At 37.4% G+C, this 26671-nt stretch overlaps 1 protein-coding gene across 4 annotated transcripts in view; it reads right to left on the bottom strand.

Moving 5' to 3' along the window:
- The window catches only part of LOC150103549 (uncharacterized), a 98510-nt gene extending 72202 nt beyond the window's left edge, over nucleotides 1-26308 (bottom strand). For 2 of the 4 annotated variants that reach the window (XM_090397590.1, XM_090397587.1), the window contains exon 1: nucleotides 11634-11698. The gene's annotated coding sequence lies outside the window, so the exon portion shown is untranslated. Of the gene's footprint in view, nucleotides 1-11633; nucleotides 11720-26278 lie in introns of those variants that run through there. The other 2 variants (XM_090397592.1, XM_090397591.1) reach the window with 2 other exon arrangements.
- Nucleotides 26309-26671: the final 363 nt, after the last annotated feature.

Here is a 26671-nt window from a genome sequence, read left to right as displayed (position 1 = left end):
CACATCCACGTCACGAATCCTTATCTTATCTTGATCTTGATCTGGTTAAAAGTGTCCCACCAATCACGACACCATTCCTTATCTCTACCATCATCCATAATTCCATACGCGAACCAAAACACAAGAACTGAAGCCATTGACACATATACCCACAGGGAAATTCCAAACATTCCAAACCCATGATGTCACACACACAATGACGTCATCAGATGAACACCCAATCACGTCACGATTCCTTATCTTATCTTGATCTTGATCTGGTTATTAGTGGCTACCCTTCTACTGGCAAGAGCAAATAGGATCATAGATAAGCTGGCTCCCTGTCTGACCGAGCAGTCAATTTTAACAGGTGCAGACAGTTTCTTGTTGATTATGAGTCGTGACTGTGCAGTGTTGTATAGGTTGACATTAAATTTTGAAATTTCTTCCCAAAACCTGGAGCTTTAATGACTTCTTTCAGGTAGTGGTGACTAACTGAATCGAAAGCTTTATCTATGTTTAGACTTACCAACAGTCATGGTTGTTGTGTTGCCTGGTAGTGTTCATATATGCATCTAACTCTCAGAATATTATCTTCTATTTTTCTGTTTTTAACGCCGCAGGTTTGGGATTCTGATATTATTTTATGTATGTGTGTATTTGAATTCGTTGCGATATGATTTGGGATTAGATTTTGTAGTTTGTGTTGAGGAGTGTAATGCCTCTCCACTGTGAGTTTGCGTTGTTTGTGCGTCTTTATCTTTTGGTATCAGTGGTATGCAACCGAGGTTGAAATATTCTGGGATGCTTTCTGAATTCTGTATTTCGTTCAGCATTTTCACAAATAGTGTTTAAAACATGGGGGTAGTAAGCTTTATAAAATTCTGAAATGAGACCGTCGGGTCCTGCAGATTTTTGTAGTGGCAGGGACTTTATAGTATTTTTGCATTCAGTTTTTGTAATGGGTGAATCTATAGATTCAGTTTCTGTCTTTGTTAAGCTCGTTGAGCTTCCTAGTAAGTTTTGTGTTTCTAATTTGTCATTTTCTTTTTGAAAGAAGGAATTTGTGTATTGTGAGCGGAAGAATCGGAGGAGGTTTACATCTCCCTTGACCTCTGTCTCCTCATGTTTTATTTTATGAATGGTGTTCTTTTTTTGTTTTCTCTGCTTTTCAAGGAGCCAAGCTGCTTTGGACTTCCTTTCACCATGTTCCATTGTTCTGATTTTTGTATGTATTCAAGCCCATTCAGTCTCTTTTATTTCTATTTGTTTCAATTTTGCTTTAAGAGCGTTGATATATGTTTAATTTTCTGGGAGGGTTCTGTCTGTGTTGTATTGTTGTGTTAGGTTTTTGATTATGCTTCTTTTTCTTGGTTTGTTGTGTATTTCTTATGTTTTCCTATTTGTATAGCACCTTTTTAAAATGTATTTTGAATTGGTTCTAGGCATACACTGGATTTTCTATTTCTGTTATGTTGTCTAATATTCTTTGTATTTCTGTTGTAAATGTGTCTCTGTTGATTATACTGTTGTTTAGCTTCCTGAATGGGCAGATTCTGGTGGTGTATGTATTTCGGTGGTTAGCCTCCTGGGAAGGTTTGCACTTGACCATGCAGTGGTCACTAAAATTCAATGGCAAATGACAAACCACCTTAATGGTTAATCCCATATATCGGCTTATGTAAATTCTGTCTAGCTGTGAGGCATTGGTGGGGGGAATAATGAGTATAAGCTTTACATGTTGGATGTAATTCGCGGAATATGTCTTTGAGTTGACATCGCTGTATAATGTATGAAAAATTATTTTTTGTTATAGTATTTTTTATCTCTATGCAAACGTTTTGCCAGCTTATTTTCTAGGGTCTCCCAAAGTGTTTTTTTTTGTGTGTGTTCAGCCAGACCGTACACTATTGGATCTTCCCAGACTGTTTCAACCTCTTGCACTCGTGGTTAAAGTAGAGTGTTATAATAATTGTATGCTACTTTTCTTACTTATCAAAGTCATTAAACCTGCATTGTCATTACTTTGGGCTTGTTCACCAAGAAAATAGTGGCACTACAGATTTCTGTGTAGTTTTTGTTGTGCTTCTGAATTCCTTAGTCCTTATAAGGACTGGCTTAAAGGGGCGAAGCAAGAATGCTTTTCATCTTCCCCGTTATCTGTAGAGGACAGTGTAGGGATAAGGTGTTATTGAGCTATTAAAGCTCTGATCATGGCAGGAGGGTAACAGCAATAGCCGAGCCTCAGTTAGAACTTCATTGGCTACAGCATTGCCATCCATTACCCTCCAAGGGTATTGGATTGAATGAATCAATCACCGCATCTCACGGTAGATTGATTCCTCCCTCCACCCTTCTGAATTCTTTTTTAAATCTAATATCTTGTAGCATTACTATATCTACTTGGTTCTGGTATATTGAGTTTGTTATCAATTTTTAGGAAACCTGGTTATTCAATCCATTACAATTCATTGTAATTATCTTAATTGTTCTTTTCTTCATTTTTTATATATTAGCAATCCTTATCTCTTTCTGTTTTTCCTGTTTCTCTTTTTGCTTTTACATTAGGTTCGAACTTGATTTTTTTACGCCTCGCTGGAGTAGAAGCACTGCTGTTTGCTTAATGTTTTCCCCTTTCGTCAGATGTCATATTCTCTTCTTCCTCTTTTCTCATAGAATACCTGATCTTTATCTGTTTCTAAACCAGTACTGTCCCTTTTTCTTTCTTCCGTTGTTTTTTCTCCTTGGGGATCCTTTGGTTTTGATGGCACAATTAATATATTTTGAGAAACACCCCGCTCCGATTCCTCCTCGTTGGTGCTTATTTGGTTTTTCTCTTCTAGATGATGTATACTATTATTTTCTTGTACATCATCTACTGACTCTAGCACTTCTTCTTGGTCAGGTTGGTTTAATGATGGTCGTTTAACCAACATTGATGCATAAGTTTGCCCTTTACAGTCTTCCGTATCATGTCTGATTCTTTTGCATTTATCACACTAAGGTACCGTACACTGCTTTCGCAAATGTACAATTTACCTGCATCTGAAACATGCTGGAGGTTGTCCTGGAATTATGACTATTCTGGTCATTTTTTTAACCTTAATTATGTACGGTATTTCTTCTATCTACTTTAGTATCTTCGTTCAGAGTTATAGTTAATTTTTTCTTATTATAGAGAACATGGGTCCACACTTTATCTTTACAACTGACGATATTTTCTAAAATTTCAATTTTCCCAAATTTTCAAAGTGTGCATAGCTACCAATCTGTTTGGTATTTGGGGGGTAACCAGTGTATAACAATGTCAATTTTATGTCATTTATTAATGGGTATTATTTCACATTTTAAATTACGAACAATAATTTCTTTTAATTTAACAAAATTGTCTTTCACAGATAGCTGTTTAAAAGTTATTAGAAAACACATAATTATATTTTAACGCACCTAGGTGCCATAATAAATCAAAACTTCTTATTTTTTATTTTAAACCTTCTGTTACATCCTCCTCTGTGTATGGGGAACTGACAGGATCACATTTCAATATACAGACTTTTGTCCAGTCAAGTTCTTTGGGGAGGTTTAGTGAATTCAAGACGTCCATTCCGATATCCTCAGAAGTATTTGGCGACGTTCTGGAGATTTCATTGTAGAATTCTTTACTTTATTGTCTTTTCCAATGGAAGTGGCCAAACTGGATACTGTAGAATTGCAGGATTGAGTTATAGATTTACCAACTATATTATTGCCCGGGAACACGGGCAATCACACTGGTAATCGGCGTAAGCCGAACTAATCCAGTTACGATGGGAAAATAGCCTAGTCACGCGGAGAACAAAAAACAAAACACGTCTGCACTGCTCAGCGTCAGTTTACTAAATATTCCTGAGCTACCTTATAAGGTAGTGTTCTGTCCACTTTCCATATTAAATCTTTATTCTCTATATCAAGCCGTTAAAAGTGATATCTCTTCTACGCGATATCTCTATCACACAAAGAAATAGCCTCAGGGTAGAGGCCAAATTCAATGTGATAAGAGTCCTCAAGCCTTACCTCTCTTAAAATCCTAAGAAAATTTATATTTTTAGACTGTGCCACTTAGAATTATTAGATTAAAGATAATAACTCAATCAAGAAGTAAGTCAGAAGATATATTCATGTGACCTAGGGTTGCAATCGTGGCCTTTACCTTATTCACTTAAATTCCCGCTCAGATCCGTAATAAGTTTCACAAGCGGTGCATCGAATTCTATACACAGACTCATATATTTAGTTAAAATCAAGCAAGGTTTATTTGTTTCTAAATTTACAGTTTAACATACAAGTACAATCATCACTCTAAATAAGACACAATCTAATCTAAATCAATTAATTAGCTTGACTTCATCAGATGTGATCTCTGACCGAAATTTTCTTCAACTAATCCACACAGAGTTAATAATTCTGTATCATCTAGATTACTACTAAATTCCATTATTTACGTTCTATACTAACAACTGGTAACATTAATCATTCTTCAGCATACAAAGATTCAGATTCAGTTATTAACCTTTCACTCATGACTTTCTATAAAACACGTGCTATAGTCCTGACCTACAATTATATCTGAGTTCTTCACTAACAAAGCTGTACATATCAATACACATACAGATTGCATTCAAATAAATAACAAATCTTCACTTATCTCCACTCGATAGTACCTCTATCCGTCTGCACCTGCTATAGTCTATCTTCTATTTCATAAGGACATTTCTTTGTTTCCTTCGATCTACCTCGGGTCAAGAATTTATAGTAATTACCGGCTTTTGACTTCGGGATGCGTGCCTCTGCTGAGCTTTCAACGGCATGGTCTGCCGCTACTTTCTGGGAATCTAGGACAGGGCTAATCGCTGTAACATCGTCCCAGTCTAGAGGTATCATTTGGCCATCCCGGAACCAGCACCAGGCTAAACCCTCACTACCCGATGAACACGTGAGAACTCCACACGACGAAAAAAACCACTCTTGCGACGGGAAGGGCTTCCTAACCCTTTTATACGTTTACCCTATTCGCAAAAAAAAACTTCGCTGTTCATCCGGCATCTCGATTTCTTGTCACATGACCTCACGACGTTCATTCTCCCTCCCTGCTTGTTCACTCCACGCGCGAAGCACGTGACCGCTGGGGGGCAATCGTCACATGTCTTTGAATCTTGGACTATTTTCCACACAGATTACATTCTAGTGTTTCTTTTACAAATTTTCCCTACGTCGGATTTTATATCAACACAAACCCATAACTCTAGTAATTTATACTTTATCTCTGGCAACTTTCCTTCATACATATTTATCTAATACCCTTTTTTACTTTACATTATATGATTCTCCTTGAGCCAATTAAAATTTTCATTCTTCTTAAATCAATGTATTCAATATTTTCTAAAGTTTACAACGATACCTACTTAGAAACAAGCATGTTTACTTATTTAATTTACTTAATTTATTTAATTTAGGGATAAGGTGTTATTGAGCTAAGCTCTGAGAGAGGACAGTGTAGGCATAAGGTGTTATTGCGAATTAAAGCCCTGATCATGGCAGAAGGGTAACAGCAATAGTCGAGCCTCAGTTAGAACTTCATTGGCTACAGCATTGCCATCCATTACCCTCCAAGGGTATTAATTATCGCATCTCAAGGTCGATAATTCAATACCTTATAGTCCTTATAAGGACTGGCTTAAAGGGGCGAAGCAAGATTGTTTTTCATATTCCCCATTGTCTGTAGAGGACAGTGTAGGGATAAGGTGTTATTGAGCTATTAAATCTCTGATCATGGCAAGAAAGTAACAGCAATAGCTGAGCCTCAGAAAACCTTCATTGGCTACAGCATTGCCATCCATTACCATACCAAAGCAATGTCAAAATGTTGTATTTTTAATAAGTTAACTACTGGTAGGTGCATTACACTAATTATCAAAAAAAAAAGCTCTAAAAAAAAAGCTCTTCTGATTATTTCACCAAAATAAATTAAAGAAAAAGGGACTATTAAAAATACAATGTAATTTCATATCTAATTACATATAGGATCTTTGAAAATATGGAAAAACGTCAGCTTTTAAAGATTGATGTATATGTAAAAATTGAATGTTTCTTTGACAGGATTGCTTTGATATTAAGTAAGGATTTTTACCCTTTGTTTCTGACTATCAGTCCAGTTAAACCTTTTTCAAAAAGCACTAATGAAAGAACAGACGTCTGGCGGAGTTCATATCTTTTAATGAGTGTAAGTTAAGGCAATTCCGAGGCAAGGATTATATTCTCATAAGCCCTCTGGTCAAATTTTCGAAACTTTCAAAGTTTCTACAAATATTCGTTTAATTAGAGTAGATCTTTAATATCTCCTATTCTTATTCAATTCACATCGCCTAAATGAAATCGCATGGCTTCTTCTTTGATAACTGTCGGCATATATATTACTCGGATTTCAAGTAATCTGCGATGTGCTAAGATATCCAGCGATCTAGTTCAGTGCAAGAGTCGTCTTGGATAAATTTGTTGAGAGCAATGTAAGAAACCAAAGGACACTAAATAGCTCATTTTGTGTTGATTATAACCCTTGGTGTGTTAGAGTTTTTACCTAAATAATTCTGAAGTTTGTCGTCTTGTAAAACAGGTAGGCCATTCGGGACTTAATGCACTGGCTTCATACGCTTAGCTGGTAGTAATTTCAACCAATAGAAATAAAAAAAGAAATGAAATAGAGAAAAATATTAACATTAACTGGATGCAAGATTGAAACTTCGAAGCAGAAGTGCTACTTACGAATGTAATCGAAGTTTGTTTCCTTTGAGTTGATTGTCAGAGGCGAAACATGAATCCAATAAGGCAATGGCGAGATGACGTTATAATGACATGGAAGAATCTATCGAACGGGGAAACGGCCAAAGAGAAAAATGAAGGGTCTCCAAACGAGGGAAATGCTCACGGCATTCAAGGTCATAAGAACCAAAGATGAGGCAACAATTCTATTATGGTCGCTGTTTAGAGGGAGGAAGGAAAAAGTTTCCAGGAAAAAAATAAGAATGAATGATAAAAACGATTTCTTTCTAGACAGCAAACAACCATTATTATCACAAAAAATTGTTATTTATTTTATGATTTTGCCATTTTAACTTCGTTATTCCCAAAATGGTCAGTTCTTGGTTCTGCCTCTCAAATCTCCAAGCAATGCCATCCCTAATAGCCATATCAAATGGCTATTCTGCTAGAATTTGCCGATAAACAAAGTCATAAATTTGTAGTTTTGGCAACCCTAGTCAGAATGCAAATATGTAGTCATTTACCTATAAATCCCTGTGTTTTCCAATACTGTTCGGTAATTTCTAAATAGCCCTTGAGCAATGCATATTGAGGTGATATATTCTCTATGATGTACATTCCTTTGAGAAACCGGGAAATTTAATTTCGTACGTATAACGAATTTGGGCTGTTCACTTGTTTAATGTTACTCTATTGCTACCCTCCCCCTTCCCGGCATTCATACTGTCTTGTTTGGATATAACTAACTATAGTTGGTATTCACGTTCTCTGCGGAAGAACTTAGAGGTCTCATCCACATTCAGTCGAAATATTATGGCCACTATCCTAATCGTCCGTATACCCCTCCTCCCTCCCGTCTAGCTCCAATTGCATCAATGTGCTTGGTGGGAACTCTATAAGCTCGTTGAATGTTGCAGGAGATATGCCTTACGAGATCGTTAGGATTGCTTCTTGTAGATCTGCAAGTATTGGCGATACAGGATTCCAATGTGGGATCTCTCGATATAAGCTTAGAGATGTTCTGTGAAATTCAGAGCGACCGACTTCGGCCACCATGATAACACCTGGAAGCCTTTGCTATCTCTTCAGGAAACCACGTTGAACTGCAGGTCAGCCTGGCGGAATATCCTGTGTCATCCTGGAAGATAGTTACTAAGACGATGTGTACCTGATCAGCAACACTTTGTTGACTTCATGGTTTGGCCTACGAGTGTCAGGTTCCAAGAAATTTATAAGAAAACATTCCTCATATCATAACCCCTGTCTCCTTCTACTTGCTTCTGCTGGATTATGATATCTGAGTCATTCCTCTCGCTAGGTTTTCTCCGAACCCTCCTTCGACCATCCCACGGCATAGCTGGAAACAATATTCTTAATATCTGCCAAAAGGACAATTCTTTGCAGTCTTCAGCCGTGCGATGACGTCTCTTAGATGCAAACCATAGGCATATGATTATGCGTAAGAATGGATACCTTAACTCAGTGGTATTTTTTTTTTTTTTGCCTGTCGCCCTCTATCAACCATTTGTAGAGCCTGGCGCTCCCTGCCTAATTTTACACCAGGTTAATGACTCAATAAGATAATTAAAATATATTATTAGGCAAACCTGAATTACTATAAACATATTTGAACTTATAGTTAATTTAAAATTAATGACTTTGATATAAATTAATTTTTACCCTCAAAAAACGTAAACTTACTGTATTTAATAAGGCAACCATTAATGGCTACCCTGAGCCTGATGAGATCCTGCTAATTGTGCAATATCAGGATCAATGTTCGACAAACGAAGTCTCAAGCCTCCTCTTTCATTTATTTTCAATCTATTTCGCTGCTTAGCTAACAAACTGCAAATCCACGCTGAATCCTTTCTCGACCAAGTATGAAGAAGGAAAACCAATGAAAAGCAACTGAAAAGCAGTAATTTTATTTCTTGCCAAGGCTGAGGACGCCTGAACTGCATGTTTGCCCAGAATCTTTCGTACCCACGCTGTTGAAATTGTACTTGAGCTTTAAAATAATTTTTTTAGTCAATAAATTGTTTGCACAAATTTGGATGCACAGAAGTGGTACCAGAAAGAAATGGATTTATGATTCAATCGGATATTTTACACTGATCGAAGTCTTTGAATCTGATCATCAAGTCTTCTTTCAGTGTCGGAAGATGGGAACAATAACAATTCAAATCTGTATCTAATATTAAATCATCTATTATTTGTAGACTTGGGAACTGCAGAAAATCTCGTCTTGCAACGCCCTGCTTGTAGAATGTTAATTTGCTGAACAATTCATTTATAATTCTCTTTGCTTTAATAAGACTCATGCTGCTTACCTGTAATTTGATTTTAACCTCATTGAATTTGGTGAAAATATCGGAAAGATATGCGATGTCAACATTTTCCTTTTTAAGAACATTGCACTGTTCTCATCACGTGAATTATGAAATTCCAAAAGAGTATCTTAGAGATGATTAAAGCGTCGCAGACTGTTTCCATTTGAGAACCATCTAACTTCAGTGAGAAGCAAAAGACGCTCAAATTCTTCATGGTAAAATTCCCGAAAAATACTGGTATTCAATGACTGAGCTTTTATTTTCTTCACTGCTTTAATAACATCATCCAAAGTCTTATGTAGTCTCCCGCTAAGATGTTTTGCAGCTAACCGCTGTCTTTGAAGAATGTGGTGAATTGTAATGATATTTAAAACTGATTATTTTAAATGTGCTATAAATCCAAGGTGACGACCGATCATAGCTGTTGCTCCATCAGTTACACACGCAATAATATTTGTGAGAGGAATGTTTTTTGCGTTAAAAAAAGTCTTTAACAACCTTAAAATTACAGAACCTTTTGTGTCAATTTTCAGTTGATCAGCAAATAGAAACTTCAATAATTTCTTCATTAGTACCTATATAACGCACTTAGGTCATTACCAATGCTTTTTTGTCACGTAAAGTTGTCTCATCAAATTGCAAGGAAAATTCTATGATTTTTAAATCATCACAAAGTTTTTTCAATGTCCTTTGCAGTTTCATCAATTCTTGTTGATACTGAACTATCGCTGAGAGGAACTGACGACGTCATATTACTTTGACCTGGGGCAATCATCGCATCTAAAACTTCATTTATAGCCGGTAAGATGAGTTTCGCTAATAGTATGTGGTTTTCAACATTTGGCAATTAATTTTGAAAGTTGATTACTTTGTAACCAACAAGAGAAGGGACATTTTCACATATTGAGCACATTGGTAACTGCTCATTATTTACAGACGGAATAATTCCATGTTTTAAACATTCACTTGAATATTGACGACACTTTCTTTTTTTCCCTCATTTTAATGGACTACAGTGCTACACAATATCAACGAAGTTCACCACACAATACCACGAACTAGATGTAAACTGCAAACCAGGTTTGTCATTTAGGCGTTAGGAAAAGTATCAGATGAAGCGGATAAAAGTAGTGGATTCTGCTAAAAATAGCCCAAATTAATTATTTTCATTCAGACCAAGAAGTAGCCCAATTACGTAACTTACAACGCAAAAATTCTAAAAAAATAAGTAGTGAATAAATTTGAACATTATTGTCAAGCATACAATATTAATAGGGATGCTAGATTAAATACGGAATTTTTTGCTTTTATTATATTAGTAGTATTATAACGCTTACCGCCTCCCCCCTACAGCGCCCCTAGGGGAGCGCTACCGCCCAGGTTAAGAAGAACCACTGCCGTAATTGAATATCTATTTTAAATGTCCATAACGAGCAGGACAGGTTAGATTTGTGGTCTGGAAAATACTTCCGTTGTTCGGGTCGAACTCCGTGGTCAGCCGTTCGAGAATTTTTTGTTTGTTTATCTGTTACGAATATCGATTCATCAGTCTCAAGTGAATCGCACATCTCTAGTATTGTATATACCAGCTCTCACCGATACGAGTGATACCTGGTGGCGTGAAATGATTAATTGTGAAGTAGTTATACTCGAAATTAAATTCAAGCTTGTGCGAATTACATTATCAGAACGAAAGGTGTCAAAATGTCTTCCTTTAATTAAACTTTATTAACTTTTATTAGGATTCTTTTCATATTTGTCAAGATAAAAATATTTTGCAATTCTTCTAAATCATTTATTTTGTTAATAGACTATAGTAATAATGTGCTAACCAATATCAATATTTATGTATTGATATATCAATATTATAATATTGATATGCCTATATAAAACTATTCATCTCTAAAAATAATTAGATAATGAAATAAGCAAGTAAATTGTTTTAAAAATTTGATGCAAAACGATAAAATTTTATAGATTTCTATTTTTACTTCACACACCTCTAACAGTTAAAAATAGTTTGACTTAATAATATCATCGGCAGAACGCGTAGTTGTATTATAATAAAAGTTCTTTATTTTAATACATCAGACCAAATATGTACAATTTAAATTTCTGTTTTATTCTTAATTCAATCAAACAATTGTCACGAGAATTACTTTCACGATTAGGCGAGTTCGCATTACATTCCTAAGTATTCCACTATGTAAAGTGCACATCCTTTCGGTGTATATGACAAGGGCCACTAAATACGTCGGTTTCAACCTTTATTATGAGCTCCATCCTTGTCATATCGCATGGGGTCTTATAACCGTTACATTATTATAGACTTTGTAAAGCAATCAAAATTAATAATAATAATATATTATTGTTGTTGTTATTATTATTATTATTATTATTATTATTATTATTATTATTATTATTATGAATCAACAAGAGATATACATATGTATTTTGTTAACTGCAAAATTCTTTCACTGTAAATCAAAATAACAAATAAATTAAATAAATATAAACAAAACTCACCATCTGCAGTAACAGCCCGTAAAACTATGAATTAACAGAAGAGCTGATAACAAGTAAAAACGAACATTTGTCATCCCGTTGAGTATCTTAAAAAAAAAAAAAAAAAAAAAAAAAAAAAAAAAGAAGAGAAGAAGAACGAAAATCAAAGAAAGGAAAATATGTTAGAATTTCATTCTTCTTAAATGAACAATTTGTGCGTGTAAAACAAACAACAATAATTCCAAAAAAAATTAAAAAAAAAGAAATTGTGAATCTATGTTAAAAAGATTTGATATAATTTAATTCAATCGATTCTTTAAAATAATTAAATTTGCTTTCTTTTTCTACATTTTATTATAGTTTTGTATAATATCTTTTTTCTAAAATTAGATTAATATTAGAAAATAATATTTTGTTTCCCACACCAAAATTTTCCTATTATACTTTTTGTATGTATAGCATCGCCGAAAGGCGTATGAGGTTGGGTATGGGAATCAATTGACCGTGAGATGCGGTCGATTGGTTCATTAATGCCCTTGGGGGTGATGGATAGCAACGCAAAGCTGTACCAATGAAGTTTAACTGAGGTTCGGCTGTTGCTCTTACCCACTTGGGCGATGAGTTTTTGAGTTCGCTCTCTTAGGGTTTTTGCCTTAAGGGAGCACTTTGAGTCTCCGGGGAAGGTGTTCTCCGGCACGGCCCGCTGAGGGGCTTTGTCGGTGAATTATTTTCCTCGGAATTTGAGCGGTTCTGCTCAGTGGTCGGGGAGCCCGTCACTGAGTGGAACCAACGCTGAGATTAGGACGGTCTTTCGCCCACTATATATATATATGGAGTGGCCTAGAGATCGTCCGTATTTTTGAGATTTCACCTTTACTTACATAGTCGGTCGATTGGTTCATTAATGCCCTTGGGGGTGATGGATAGCAACGCAAAGCTGTACCAATGAAGTTTAACTGAGGTTCGGCTGTTGCTGTTACCCACTTGGGCGATGAGTTTTTGAGTTCGCTCTCTTAAGGTTTTTGCCTTAAGGGAGCACTTTGAGTCTCCGGGGAAGGTGTTCTCCGGCACGGCCCGCTGAGGGGCTTTGTCGGTGAATTATTTTCCTCGGAATTTGAGCGGTTCTGCTCGGTAATCGAGTTTCACTGAGTAGAACCAACGCTGAGATTTGGACGGTCTTTCGCCCACGAATGAGTGGCCTAGAGATCGTCCGATATTTTTGAGATTGAACCTTTACTTACACAGTCGATTGGTTGGTTCATTAATGCCCTTGGGGGTGATGGATAGCAACGCAAAGCTGTACCAATGAAGTTTAACTGAGGTTCGGCTGTTGCTGTTACCCCTTTGTGCGATGAGTTTTTGAGTTCGCTCTCTTAAGGTTTTTGCCTTAAGGGAGCACTTTGAGTCTCCGGGGAAGGTGTTCTCCGGCACGGCCCGCTGAGGGGCTTTGTCGGTGAATTATTTTCCTCGGAATTTGAGCGGTTCTGCTCGGTAATCGAGTTTCACTGAGTAGAACCAACGCTGAGATTTGGACGGTATTTCGCCCACGAATGAGTGGCCTAGAGATCGTCCGATATTTTTGAGATTGAACCTTTACTTACATAGTCGATTGGTTGGTTCATTAATGCCCTTGGGGGTGATGGATAGCAACGCAAAGCTGTACCAATGAAGTTTAACTGAGGTTCGGCTGTTGCTCTTACCCCCTTGGGCGATGAGTTTTTGAGTTCGCTCTCTTAAGGTTTTTGCCTTAAGGGAGCACTTTGAGTCTCCGGGGAAGGTGTTCTCCGGCACGGCCCGCTGAGGGGCTTTGTCGGTGAATTATTTTCCTCGGAATTTGAGCGGTTCTGCTCAGTGGTCGGGGAGCCCGTCACTGAGTGGAACCAACGCTGAGATTAGGACGGTCTTTTGCCCACTATGGAGTGGCCTAGAGATCGTCCGTATTTTTGAGATTTCACCTTTACTTACATAGTCGGTCGATTGGTTCATTAATGCCTTTGGGGGTGATGGATAGCAACGCAAAGCTGTACCAATGAAGTTTAACTGAGGTTCGGCTGTTGCTCTTTCCCACTTGGGCGATGAGTTTTTGAGTTCGCTCTCTTAAGGTTTTTGCCTTAAGGGAGCACTTTGAGTCTCCGGGGAAGGTGTTCTCCGGCACGGCCCGCTGAGGGGCTTTGTCGGTGAATTATTTTCCTCGGAATTTGAGCGGTTCTGCTCGGTAATCGAGTTTCACTGAGTAGAACCAACGCTGAGATTTGGACGGTCTTTCGCCCACGAATGAGTGGCCTAGAGATCGTCCGATATTTTTGAGATTGAACCTTTACTTACACAGTCGATTGGTTGGTTCATTAATGCCCTTGGGGGTGATGGATAGCAACGCAAAGCTGTACCAATGAAGTTTAACTGAGGTTCGGCTGTTGCTGTTACCCCTTTGGGCGATGAGTTTTTGAGTTCGCTCTCTTAAGGTTTTTGCCTTAAGGGAGCACTTTGAGTCTCCGGGGAAGGTGTTCTCCGGCACGGCCCACTGAGGGGCTTTGTCGGTGAATTATTTTCCTCGGAATTTGAGCGGTTCTGCTCGGTAATCGAGTTTCACTGAGTAGAACCAACGCTGAGATTTGGACGGTATTTCGCCCACGAATGAGTGGCCTAGAGATCGTCCGATATTTTTGAGATTGAACCTTTACTTACATAGTCGATTGGTTGGTTCATTAATGCCCTTGGGGGTGATGGATAGCAACGCAAAGCTGTACCAATGAAGTTTAACTGAGGTTCGGCTGTTGCTCTTACCCCCTTGGGCGATGAGTTTTTGAGTTCGCTCTCTTAAGGTTTTTGCCTTCAGGGAGCACTTTGAGTGTCCGGGGAAGGTGTTCTCCGGCACGGCCCGCTGAGGGGATTTGTCGGTGAATTATTTTCCTCGGAATATGAGCGGTTCTGCTCGGTACTCGAGTTTCACTGAGTAGAACCAACGCGGAGATTTGGACGGTCTTTCGCCCACGAATGAGTGGCCTAGAGATCGTCCGATATTTTTGAGATTGAACCTTTAATTACATAGTCGATTGGTTCATTAATGCCCTTGGGGGTGATGGATAGCAACGCAAAGCTGTACCAATGAAGTTTAACTGAGGTTCGGCTGTTGCTGTTACCCACTTGGGCGATGAGTTTTTGAGTTCGCTCTCTTAAGGTTTTTGCCTTAAGGGAGCAATTTGAGTCTCCGGGGAAGGTGTTCTCCGGCACGGCCCGCTGAGGGGCTTTGTCGGTGAATTAGTTTCCTCGGAATTTGAGCGGTTCTACTCGGTAATCGAGTTTCACTGAGTAGAACCAACGCTGAGATTTGGACGGTCTTTCGCCCACGAATGAGTGGCCTAGAGATCGTCCATATTTTTGAGATTGAACCTTTACTTACATAGTCGATTGGTTCATTAATGCCCTTGGGGGTGATGTATATTGGTTCATTAATGCCCTTGGGGGTGATGTATATGTATAGCAACGCAAAGCTGTACCAATGAAGTTTAACTGAGGTTCGGCTGTTGCTGTTACCCACTTGGGCGATGAGTTTTTGAGTTCGCTCTCTTAAGGTTTTTGCCTTAAGGGAGCACTTTGAGTCTCCGGCGAAGGTGTTCTCCGGCACGGCCCGCTGAGGGGCTTTGTCGGTGAATTATGAATTATTTTCCTCGGAATTTGAGCGGTTCTGCTCGGTAATCGAGTTTCACTGAGTAGAACCAACGCTGAGATTTGGACGGTCTTTCGCCCACGAATGAGTGGCCTAGAGATCGTCCATATTTTTGAGATTGAACCTTTACTTACATAGTCGATTGGTTCATTAATGCCCTTGGGGGTGATGTATATGTATAGCAACGCAAAGCTGTACCAACGAAGTTTAACTGAGGTTCGGCTGTTGCTGCTACCCCTTTGGGCGAGGAGTTTTTGAGTCCGCTCTCTTAAGGTTTTTACCTTAAGGGAGCACTTTGAGTCTCCGGGGGTGGTGTTCTCCGGCACGGCCCGCTGAGGGGCTTTGTCGGTGAATTATTTTCCTCGGAATTTCAGCGGTTCTGCTCGGTAATCGAGTTTCACTGAGTAGAACCAACGCTGAGATTTGGACGGTCTTTCGCCCACTATGGAGTGGCCTAGAGATCGTCCATATCCATATTTTTGAGATTGAACCTTTACTTACATAGTCGATTGGTTCATTAATGCTCTTGGGGGTGATGGATAGCAACGCCAAAGCTATACCAATGAAGTTTAACTGAGGTTCGGCTGTTGCTGCTACCCCTTTGGGCGAGAAGTTTTTGAGTCCGCTCTCTTAAGGTTTTTACCTTAAGGGAGCACTTTGAGTCTCCGGGGAAAGTGTTCTCCGGCACGGCCCGCTGAGGGGCTTTGTCGGTGAATTATTTTCCTCGGAATTTGAGCGGTTCTGCTCGGTAATCGAGTTTCACTGAATAGAACCAACGCTGAGATTTGGACGGTCTTTCGCCCACGAATGAGTGGCCTAGAGATCGTTCATATTTTTGAGATTGAACTTTTACTTACATAGTCGATTGGTTCATTAATACCCTTGGGGGTGATGGATAGCAATGCAAAGCTGTACCAATGAAGTTTAACTGAGGTTCGGCTGTTGCTGCTACCCCTTTGGGCGAGGAGTTTTTGAGTCCGCTCTCTTAAGGTTTTTACCTTAAGGGAGCACTTTGAGTCTCCGGGGAAAGTGTTCTCCGGCACGGCCCGTTTAGGGGCTTTATCGGTGAATTATTTTCCTCGGAATTTGAGCGGTTCTGCTCGGTAATCGAGTTTCACTGAGTAGAACCAACGCTGAGATTTGGATGGTCTTTCGCCCACGAATGAGTGGCCTAGAGATCGTCCATATTTTTGAGATTGAACCTTTACTTACATAGTCGATTGATTTTATATGAGATGCCCATATAGGGTAACGGATGGCAATGCTGAACCAATGAAGTTTAACTGAGGTTCGGCTGTTGCTGTTATCCTGGGTAAATGAGTTCGCTCTCTTAGGTTTTGACCTAAGGGAGGACTTTGAGTTACCGGGGAAAGTGTTCTCTGGCAAGGCCCGCTGAGGGGTACTTGCCGGTGAATTATTTTCTTCGAAATGAGCGGTTCTGCTCGGTACTCGAGTTTCACTGAGTAGAACCAACGCTGAGATTTGGACGGTCTTTCGCCCACGAATGAGTGGCCTAGAGATCGTCCGATATTTTTGAGATATCACCTTTACTTACACATACGGTGATTGATTTTATATGAGATGCTCATACATATAGGGTAACGGATGGCAATGCTGAACCAATGAAGTTTAACTGAGGTTCGGCTGTTGCTGTTATCCTGGGTTAATGAGTTCGCTCTCTTAGGTTTTGCCCTAAGGGAGCACTTTGAGTTACCGGGGAAAGTGTTCTCCGGCACCGCCCGCTGAGGGGTACTTGCCGGTGAATTATTTTCTTCGGAATGAGCGGTTCTGCTCGGTACTCGAGTTTCACTGAGTAGAACCAACGCTGAGATTTGGACGGTCTTTCGCCCACGAATGAGTGGCCTAGAGATCGTCCGATATTTTTGAGATATCACCTTTACTTACACATACGGTGATTGATTTTATATGAGATGCCCATATAGGGTAACGGATGGCAATGCTGAACCAATGAAGTTTAACTGAGGTTCGGCTGTTGCTGTTATCCTGGGTAAATGAGTTCGTTCTCTTAGGTTTTGCCCTAAGGGAGCACTTTGAGTCTCCGGGGAAAGTGTTCTCCGGCACGGCCCGCTGAGGGGTACTTGCCGGTGAATTATTTTCCTCGGAATATGAGTGGTTCTGCTCAGTGGTCGGGGAGCCCGTCACTGAGTGGAACCAACGCTGAGATTAGGACGGTCTTTCGCCCACTATGGAGTGGCCTAGAGATCGTCCGTATTTTTGAGATTTCACCTTTACTTACGTAGTCGGTGATTGATTCATTCAATCCAATACCCTTGGAGGGTAACGGATGGCAATGCTGTAACCAATGAAGTTCTAACTGAGGCTCGGCTATTGTTGTTACCCTCCTGCCATGATCAGAGCTTTAATAGCTCAATAACACCTTATCCCTACACTGTCCTCTACAGATAACGGAGAAGATGAAAAGCATTCTTGCTTCGCCCCTTTAAGCCAGTCCTTATAAGGACTGTAAGTATGAGGTTCGTGAATACCCTTGGGGGGTAATGGATGGCAATGCTGTAGCGAATGAAGTTTTAACTGCGTCTCGGCTATTGCTGTTACCCTCCTGCCACGATCAGAGCTTTAATAGCTCAATAACACCTTATATGAAAAGCATTCTTGCTTCGCCCCTTTAAGCCAGTCCTTATAAGGATAAGGAGCATCACCGAAAGTGTGTCTTTCCTAAATAAATTTTTCGGGAAAAATGTTTTAATTATTGAATGTAACTTCATTTCATTGAATGCAATTTAAGATTATTGTTCATCATATTTTAAGTGACTTCAAAGGGCGCTCCGACGGGTTCCCACCTGGGTGTTGACTGACGTCGATTCATCGATGAACCACATTTTTAGACAATTTCATGGAGGAATAAGGTGACTAATAACCTCGTCGTAATATCCGTGAAACTAAATCAGCACAGAACTGAGACCGTTATAGATTCGATTCTAGTCAGAGATTAGATGCTCTTTTTCAGTATTTTTTTTTCAGACGATTCCTGAATTATTCTTTTAAGTTGAATATGCTTAAAACGATACATATATAATATTAGGAAGAATAATGATAATATATAAATTCCTAAATTTAAAATGAATAATTTAAGCATTTCTAAATGTTTTTTTAACGTTTTCATGAGTACAAAGAAAAGATATCATAAAAACTGAAAAATTCTTCAGTTTTTATCTGTCAGTTGTATAAAACACCAAGTTTTCTTCAAAAAGTTTGCATGAGGAATTATTTTTTTTAAGTTTCATCTCTGTTCTCAAAAAATCGTTGGCAATAATAATATTGATTTTGTTTAGAATATTATTTTCTCAAACACACACACACATGAACATTAATATATATATATATTATATACAGTTTTATATACATTCTCGATATAGAGTCATTTCATTTCCTTTTTTATACACAGTTCTACTGAGTAAATAATAAACATTAATATATATATATATATATATATATATATATATATATATATATATATATATATATATATATATATATATATATATATATTCAGCAGCAGTTGAAGATTCTTCAACTGCTGCTGAAGATTCTTCTCCACCAAGGGCTTTTATTTCGTTACCATATATCAGGTCTCTCTCCCCAAAACTTGCTAAAATGCTCCAGAAATTCGACATTAGAACTTGCTTCACTACTTTTCCTAAACTTCATTCCATACTCAGTAGACCTAAAATGAAACATCTCCCTACTCAGTATCCAGGAGTCTAAAAGATTCTGTGTGATTGTGGCAGACCATATTACGGCCAGACAGCTAAATCCATATTTTTACGCATGGAAGAACATAAAAGAGACATTTCCTACAACAGAACCAGAGTCAGCGCTCTCTCTCTAACCATATTCTCTTCTCTATGAACTCGGATGAGGGTCGCCAACACCTCGTAGACTAGCCTAACGTCAAATATCCATGTGTGCTATGATGAACTTGAAAGAAACATAATTGAATCTAGAGAAATATCGCTTGATTCATCTCATATTAACAATAGCCTTAGCTATAATATCGCTGACGCGCACGTTGCCACTATCCAATACTGGCGCACTCACGCCAGCTCTCGCACGTAGTCAACTTCAGTTGGAACTCAAGCATGCATTCCTCTCTTTTGAATGTACATGTACTTGAGTTTTATACTGGATCTGTTAATGTATTTTATCATGTCTCTGTTATTTTTTATTTAATTCTTTTTCTGTGATACCTGAAGAAGTTGATATATTCAACGAAACTAGTTGTATCTTAACATTAAACTTGTCATTCTCGGTATAGAGTCATTTAATTTCCTTATATATATCAATGGAACATGCAATATATTGATAATCGTGCAAAATCACGTTTTATTTGCACGATTATCAATATATCTAAAGCACGTCAGATTCACGTCCTTGTCAATATTGATTCACCAATCTCAACTGAATCATCACCAGATCTCACCGATACGAGTGCCACCTGGAGCGTGAAATGATATATTGTGAAACAGTTATACTTGAAATTAATTTTCAAAATAATTTCAAGTTTATAAGAATTTTATTATCATAACGAAAAGTGTCAAAATGTCTGCTTTTAATTAAATTTTATTAAGACCTTTTCACATTTGTCAAGATAAAAATATTTTGCAATTATTGTGAGTAATCTATATCAGTGTTTCCCAACCTGTGGTCCGCGGACCCCCGGGGGTACGCGAATAATTCAAAGTGGGTCCGCGGGATAGTTTATTTCTATTAAACTTTATCTTATCGTGTTGTTCACACCTGGCCTAATTGATTTGTTCATTTTCTTCCGAATATCTCCATTTATAACAGTATTGCATTGTCATAAATGACACATTTAGTGTTGTAAAATTGTAATTTATTACTTCAACTTTATGATATGTAAAATATAAAAAATTTCCAGTTTTGGATTTAATGGTGATTAACATTCGCTACAGGGGATCCACGACTTCAAAAAAGTTGGGAAACACTGATCTATATTGTTAATGGATTATATTAATAATGTGCTAACCAATACCAATTGTTTTAAATAATATTGATATTCTTGCAAAAAATTTATTATTTCTAAACAAGTAATTAGATAAGGAAATAAATAATTTAATTAGTTTTAAAATTTCAAATAAAACTGCAAAATTATACAAATTTATATTTTTTTCTATATACACCTCTAACAGTTCAAAAGTAGTTTGACCTAATCATATCTTCGTCAGAAAATGAAATTGTTTTTAATTGTTGCTAGGTAACTATATATCCTGAATTCTCTGTACTAGGTAATCATTATCTCCAAACAAGTAATTAGCTGACGATTAAATCTGAAATTCAAAAAAATAAATAAATAAAAAATCAGCTAACGCCTTTTTGTTTCCGTATATAGGGAGTAGGCGAGGCCGTTTTTAAGCCCTATCTAACTTTTGGAGACTGAGTGGGCAGTTCAATCTCCACTGGTAGCCAATCAGAGATAGCTGGCCCAAGGCTATCACTAATTAATCGGCACGCAATGAAGAAGGCAGCTAGTAAGTGCCGCCATCTGGTGGTTCCTAACCCTAACACAATATATTTAATGTCTGAAAATAGTGTGGGTTCAACGGCCGATTTTCTTAAGTTTACGGGACGAAAAACGCGATTTTCTGTGAGGAAAAACCCGCTAGCCCGTGCCAGAGATCGACTTACTCTGGAACTGGTCGAGAAAAGGCTTAGAAAAAGTTCCTCTAGTCGGCGACTATACTCGAACGCCTTTCGTCGTGCGGCCAAGCGCTGTAGAGGGCAAACGCCACTTCTACTGAGCTACACTGAAATTCATACTATTTATAATCAGTTATATGACACACTCGTGATTTTAAATGATTAATGCATGCAAGTAAATTTGGCTATTTTGACAAAGAGTGTTGTTATTTATTATTAAACGAAAAAAATGTCATTCATAAGCAAATGACGAAACATAATTAGTAGAAGAGCTCTAAGCACACCTTCCTTTATTCAACTAATTTCATACCTCATAAAACATAATACACGTTACAGTTTTTTTTTCTTTTGAAATTAACATATTCCATATCTGGATAATTTTATTTTTAAGCACATTCTGTAGCAAAGGCTGGATATTGCTCTTTTTCGATAAAATCATTATCATCACATATTTTTGCTAAAAGTGAATACAGATCTCATTTACACTTAAATATCCATGATCAGCTATTTAATTAAGGAGAAATAAATAAGAATATGCAGAATTCTCTCTCTCTCTCTCTCTCTCTCTCTCTGTGTGTGTGTGTGTGTGTGTAGACCATCCTCGTATATATATATATATATATATATATATATATATATATATATATCTTCTTCTTATATTAAAAACTCAACAGATTTTGTCTCAAAAATCAAGGACTTAAAACTCAAATCTTCTGACATCATGTTGTTGAGCTTTGACGTGGTAGCACTCTTTACCAACATCCCGACACAAGAAGTTCTCCATATTTTAAAGAACAAGATTTCAAATAAAATGTTCTCTCTACTATCTCACTGTGTAAACTCTGGCTATTTTGAATTCGAAGGTAAAATTTATAAACAGGTCAAAGGATTAGCTATGGGAAGCCCCCTCTCTCCAATATTAGCCAACATTTTTTCGAGGATTTTGAACAAAAGACAATCTCCTCTTTTAGTTTAAAACCAATAATTTGGCTTAGATGTGTGGACGATATATTCCTCATATGGGAACACGGTATTGAGAATCTTCACAGGTTTCTCAACCACTTAAATAGCATCCATCAGGATATAAAATTGACCATGGAGATTGAAGAAAATAGTTCCCTCTGTTTCTTAGATGTTAAACTCATCAAGACGCCTGAATCAATAAAAGTCTCTATATTTAGAAAGCCAACACACACAGACAGATATTTGCATGAGTCCTCACATCACCATCCAGCACAAAAGTTGGGTATTATATCAACTCTAGCGAATCGTGCAAGATCTGTACTGTCAGATGAAGAAGAACTAAAAAAAGAACTACAACATCTTAAATGGACCTTTAAAAACAATGGCTACTCTTTAAAAAGTATTAACAAACAACTATCCCACCGTCAACGTAGCAACGTAGAGACACAGGACGACTCCAAAGGTCATATCGTCTTGCCATATATCAGCACACTATCCAAAAAGCTGAGTAGAATCGTAAAGAAGTTTAATACACAAACGTGCTTCTAGACTCTGGCAAAAATAAGATCACGTGTCAACAACTATAAACAATCTCACAACCTTCTACAATTCTCAGGTGTATACAAGGTCACATGTGAGTGCAGAAAGCCTTACTATGGGCAAACGGAGAAATCTATCTTACTACGCCTCGAAGAGCACCAGCGTGACAATGCTTATAAGAGAACCAGAGCTACTGTTCTGTCGGCCCATGTCCTGTTTTCAATAAACACGAACAACCAAAGCCGCCAACATGAAGTAAATTGGGGAACAGCTTCAAACCTACACATTTGCAACTATGAGGTAGAACGCCGCATTGTCGAGCCAAAAGAAATCACCTTGGACCCTTTTCATATGAACAACAATCTCAGCTATAATTTGCCTGACTCTTTCAGCTCTACTATCAGATACTGGAGATCGCGTGGTTCCACACACGCACAAGTAGACAACAATAGAACTTTAACACGGACTATAGCTCAAGTTATAGCTCAAGTTAAAACTGCAATTTACAGTCGAATATTATAGTTTTATAATTGTATAGTTTCAGAGCGTCTCAATGTTTTCAGTGTCTTTTAATAACTTTCTATGTTCTTAACGCCTGATGAAGTCGATCCTGACGAAACATGTTGCGTTCCAAATAAATCTCAATTTGTTATAATTCTCGGTTTTTTAGTCAGTTTATATTAAAATGAATATATATATATATATATATATATATATATATATATATATATATATATATATATATATATATATATATATATATATATATATATATATATATATATATATATATATATATATATATATATATATATATATATATATATATATATATATTAATATAATATAAACACACTTTTAATTTTAACAGCCTTCTTCAGGTGACATTATAAAAGAAAAAAAAAGAAAAAACGCTAAACATTGAGGGTTAAAAGACTATAAACAACACAGACAGTCTTCATACATCTTTAGCATGAAAACGTTGTAGTTGTATTTGAAGCTGTTCTTTCGTTTGTTGCATTGTTGGGAGAGTGCGTGCTTGCTGCATCACGTGAACGCCAGTACATGATTACAGCTGAATGACTATCTGGGAGGTTGTAGCTTAAGTTGTTATTTAGATGAACAGGATTGAAGATGATTTCTCTCGATTCCACAATTTTTCTCTCTATTTCGTCACTGCAACGGAAGATGTTAGTAGATTTTTCCAAGCAGACTTTGTGACTTTGGTTATCATCATTAGGATTAGCCGAGAAAAGGATATGACTTGATAATGCACTCGCTCGCTGTCTCTTGTAAATAATGTCTCTCATGTGTTCTTCTATACGCATTTCGACAGATTTGTCTGTGTGCCCGAAATAAGGAATATCGCAGTCACATAATATTTTATATACACCAGGGTATTTGAGTTGATGATGACAAGGCTTTGGGTGGCTAATTAAGGACCGGATCTTTGGAAGTGGAGTGAACAAGGTTCTGATATTATATTTTCTTAGAACGTTTGCTAATTTGTGTGAAGCAGTACTTATGTAAGGAATAGATATATTGCCTTTGAATCTATTTATTTCTTCTGAGTGATGTCTAGTAGGATTAAGAAGGAATTTGTCAATGATTTTCTTGGAATATCCATTAACTTCGAAAGAAGTTTTCAGATGGTTTATTTTTGTAAGCAGTTCTTGATGACCCAAATGAACTGCTTACAAAAATAAACCATCTGAAAACTTCTTTATTTAAACCATCTGAAAACTAGCTTATGAGGAGAGAAATGATGTCCCTACAGACGAAGTCCTAACATTACCAAGGACATGTTATCCAAAAAAATGTTAGCCTTGCTTACACATTGCATCAGGTCCGGTTACTTCAAATTTCAGGATAATATATACAAACAAAATCATGGACTGGCTATGGGTAATCCTTTATCCCCTGTACTCGCAAATATTTACTTAGAGGATTTTGAAACCAAGGCTATCTCTTCCTTTATTTTAACACCTAAAGTTTGGAAACGTTATGTGGATGATGTCTTCATTGTTTGGAGCCATAGACATGCATCCCTTATGGTTTTCCTCGAACATCTCAATAGCCGACATCAAAGTATTAAGTTTACTGCTGAGCTTGAAACAAATACTTCCTTACCCTTTCTTGATGTCAAACTGACTCGCTCTTCTGGTAAACTAAAAATATCGATATAAAGAAAGTCCACACATACCAACAGATATCTGCACAGACAGTCCCATCATTTCCCTCCTCACAAGCTTGGAATAATTTCCACCTTGGGATATTATATGTATTATATGTTCTCTTTTTGATGAACCAAATGGACCTCTTTGAAAGATGATTTTTTTTTCTTCTGCAAACCGGATCTTTTTTCACGAATTTTTTCGTCTAGTCTGGTTAAAAGATCGGAATAATATTCCCCTGTTATTGGTTTACCCTTTTCAAGATAATGAATAAATAAAATGCCTTTAGGATCCCAAAATGCCGATACCATGACCTTTCCTGCTGATGGAACCGACTCTGTCTTTTTTGCGCTGAACAACCGGCTTCTGTCCGCTGTTTGGATTCTGGCGTGCAATGATGAATCCAAGTCTCATTCATAGTAATAAATCGATGCAAACATCAGTTTAATTCTTGTTAAAACACTGCAAGCACTGTTCAGAGATTTTCATGCGCGTGTGTTTCTGATCTGCTGTGAGCCAGTGCGCACACATCTTGAGCAAAACCTTTTCATTTGCAATTCTTCGTGCAAAATATATCCTACAATATCCTTTTGAAATGCCTATAGTCTCAGCAGTTTCACGCAATTTGACTCGAAGGTCATCCAATATCATATCGTGCACTTGATGAATAGTTTCTGGTGTTGTTACACTTCTCCTTCACGTGGATCATCTTCACGGCTGGTGCAGCCGCGTTTAAACTCGGCATCCCATTTCTTAATTGTCGAAAACGAAGGCGAAGAGTGCCCGTAAACTTTTATGAACTTCGAACGAATTTCTTTCGGCGTTAAATTTTCTAGTACAAAGAATTTTTTTTCATTTCAAGGGATACAGACAACACTTTTGCTGTATAAAGCAAACTACTCGGTAGAATGACTTGCAATTTTACTTGGATGCTTACGACAGATGTACCAACTAAGAAAAAAATATTGCCGATAGTGTTGCCATCTATGGGCTAGGCCGAGAAATTTTAAGACTACCCTCGTATATATACATATACATATAATTAAATTATGTTTGTATGCTTCAATTTAAGTTAGGCCTTGAGTAAATATCATTTTACATTTACAAAAGAAAAGACAGTTAATAAACCTTTGTAATGTATTCCTTCGAGTATATCAAATATTATTATTCTATCTAGCTAAATGTTTTCATATATTACAAAAGTAATTTTTAAATATCCCGGATTGCTTTACCTCTGACACTATGTTAGTGAAATAACTTATATCATGAAGAAACATTCAGGTAATTATAAAGACAACCAGGGGAGGGGATTCTTTTTAATTACACGTTTATAAAAGACAATGAATTGATCCATGGGGGTGTCAGTTAATTAAAATATTTAATAATTCAGGGAGTCATCATGATAATTATGCGACTGCACAAGCTCAAGACACCTTATAATTAATATTAATGTCTCTATTCTAAATAGATAGTTAAGTCCTCAAAATTTGCTACACGTAAACAAATTAATTGCTAGGCTCTTAGTTCCAATTTGTATGCTAAATTCCAGCAGCATATGACAGGTTTAATTACCTTAATGCTAAATGAAATTGTATAATTTCAGTTTTTGAAGAAAAACTTACCTTAAGTGGGAGCCGATTGACCTGTATGAAGTACTGCGTTCTCTAGGGGTGCCTTTCGAATTATGAACAACACAAGATAAGAAGTCTACACACCTTTAAAGCTGCGATAAGATCAGAGTGGTGCCTCTCTCGAAATCTTCGTAATAAAAGGTGCCAGATGTGCGTATGGAAAGATAAACTTACAGGTCTTGTTATAACACAGGCACCATTGTGACAGACGTTTATTTTGTTTGCTCTTTATAAATACTATTAGTTCTGTTCAAGTTTCACCGAATTTTTCGTGTAATAATATCGAATACGAAAAGTGTAATTCATAATTTAAATTTCGTGTTTCTTTTCTGTCCTATGATCTTCCATCTGGCTGCTCAATATTTAAATATTCACTCACAAGGT

The sequence above is a fragment of the Typopeltis vanoorti genome, chromosome 9 (genome assembly GCF_054136105.1).
Source record: "Typopeltis vanoorti isolate ZY-2024b chromosome 9, IOZ_Tvanoo_1.0, whole genome shotgun sequence".
NCBI lineage: Eukaryota > Metazoa > Arthropoda > Arachnida > Uropygi > Thelyphonidae > Typopeltis > Typopeltis vanoorti.
The sequence above is the reverse complement of the archived record's forward strand: the minus strand, read 5'-3'. Positions and strand labels throughout refer to the sequence as shown.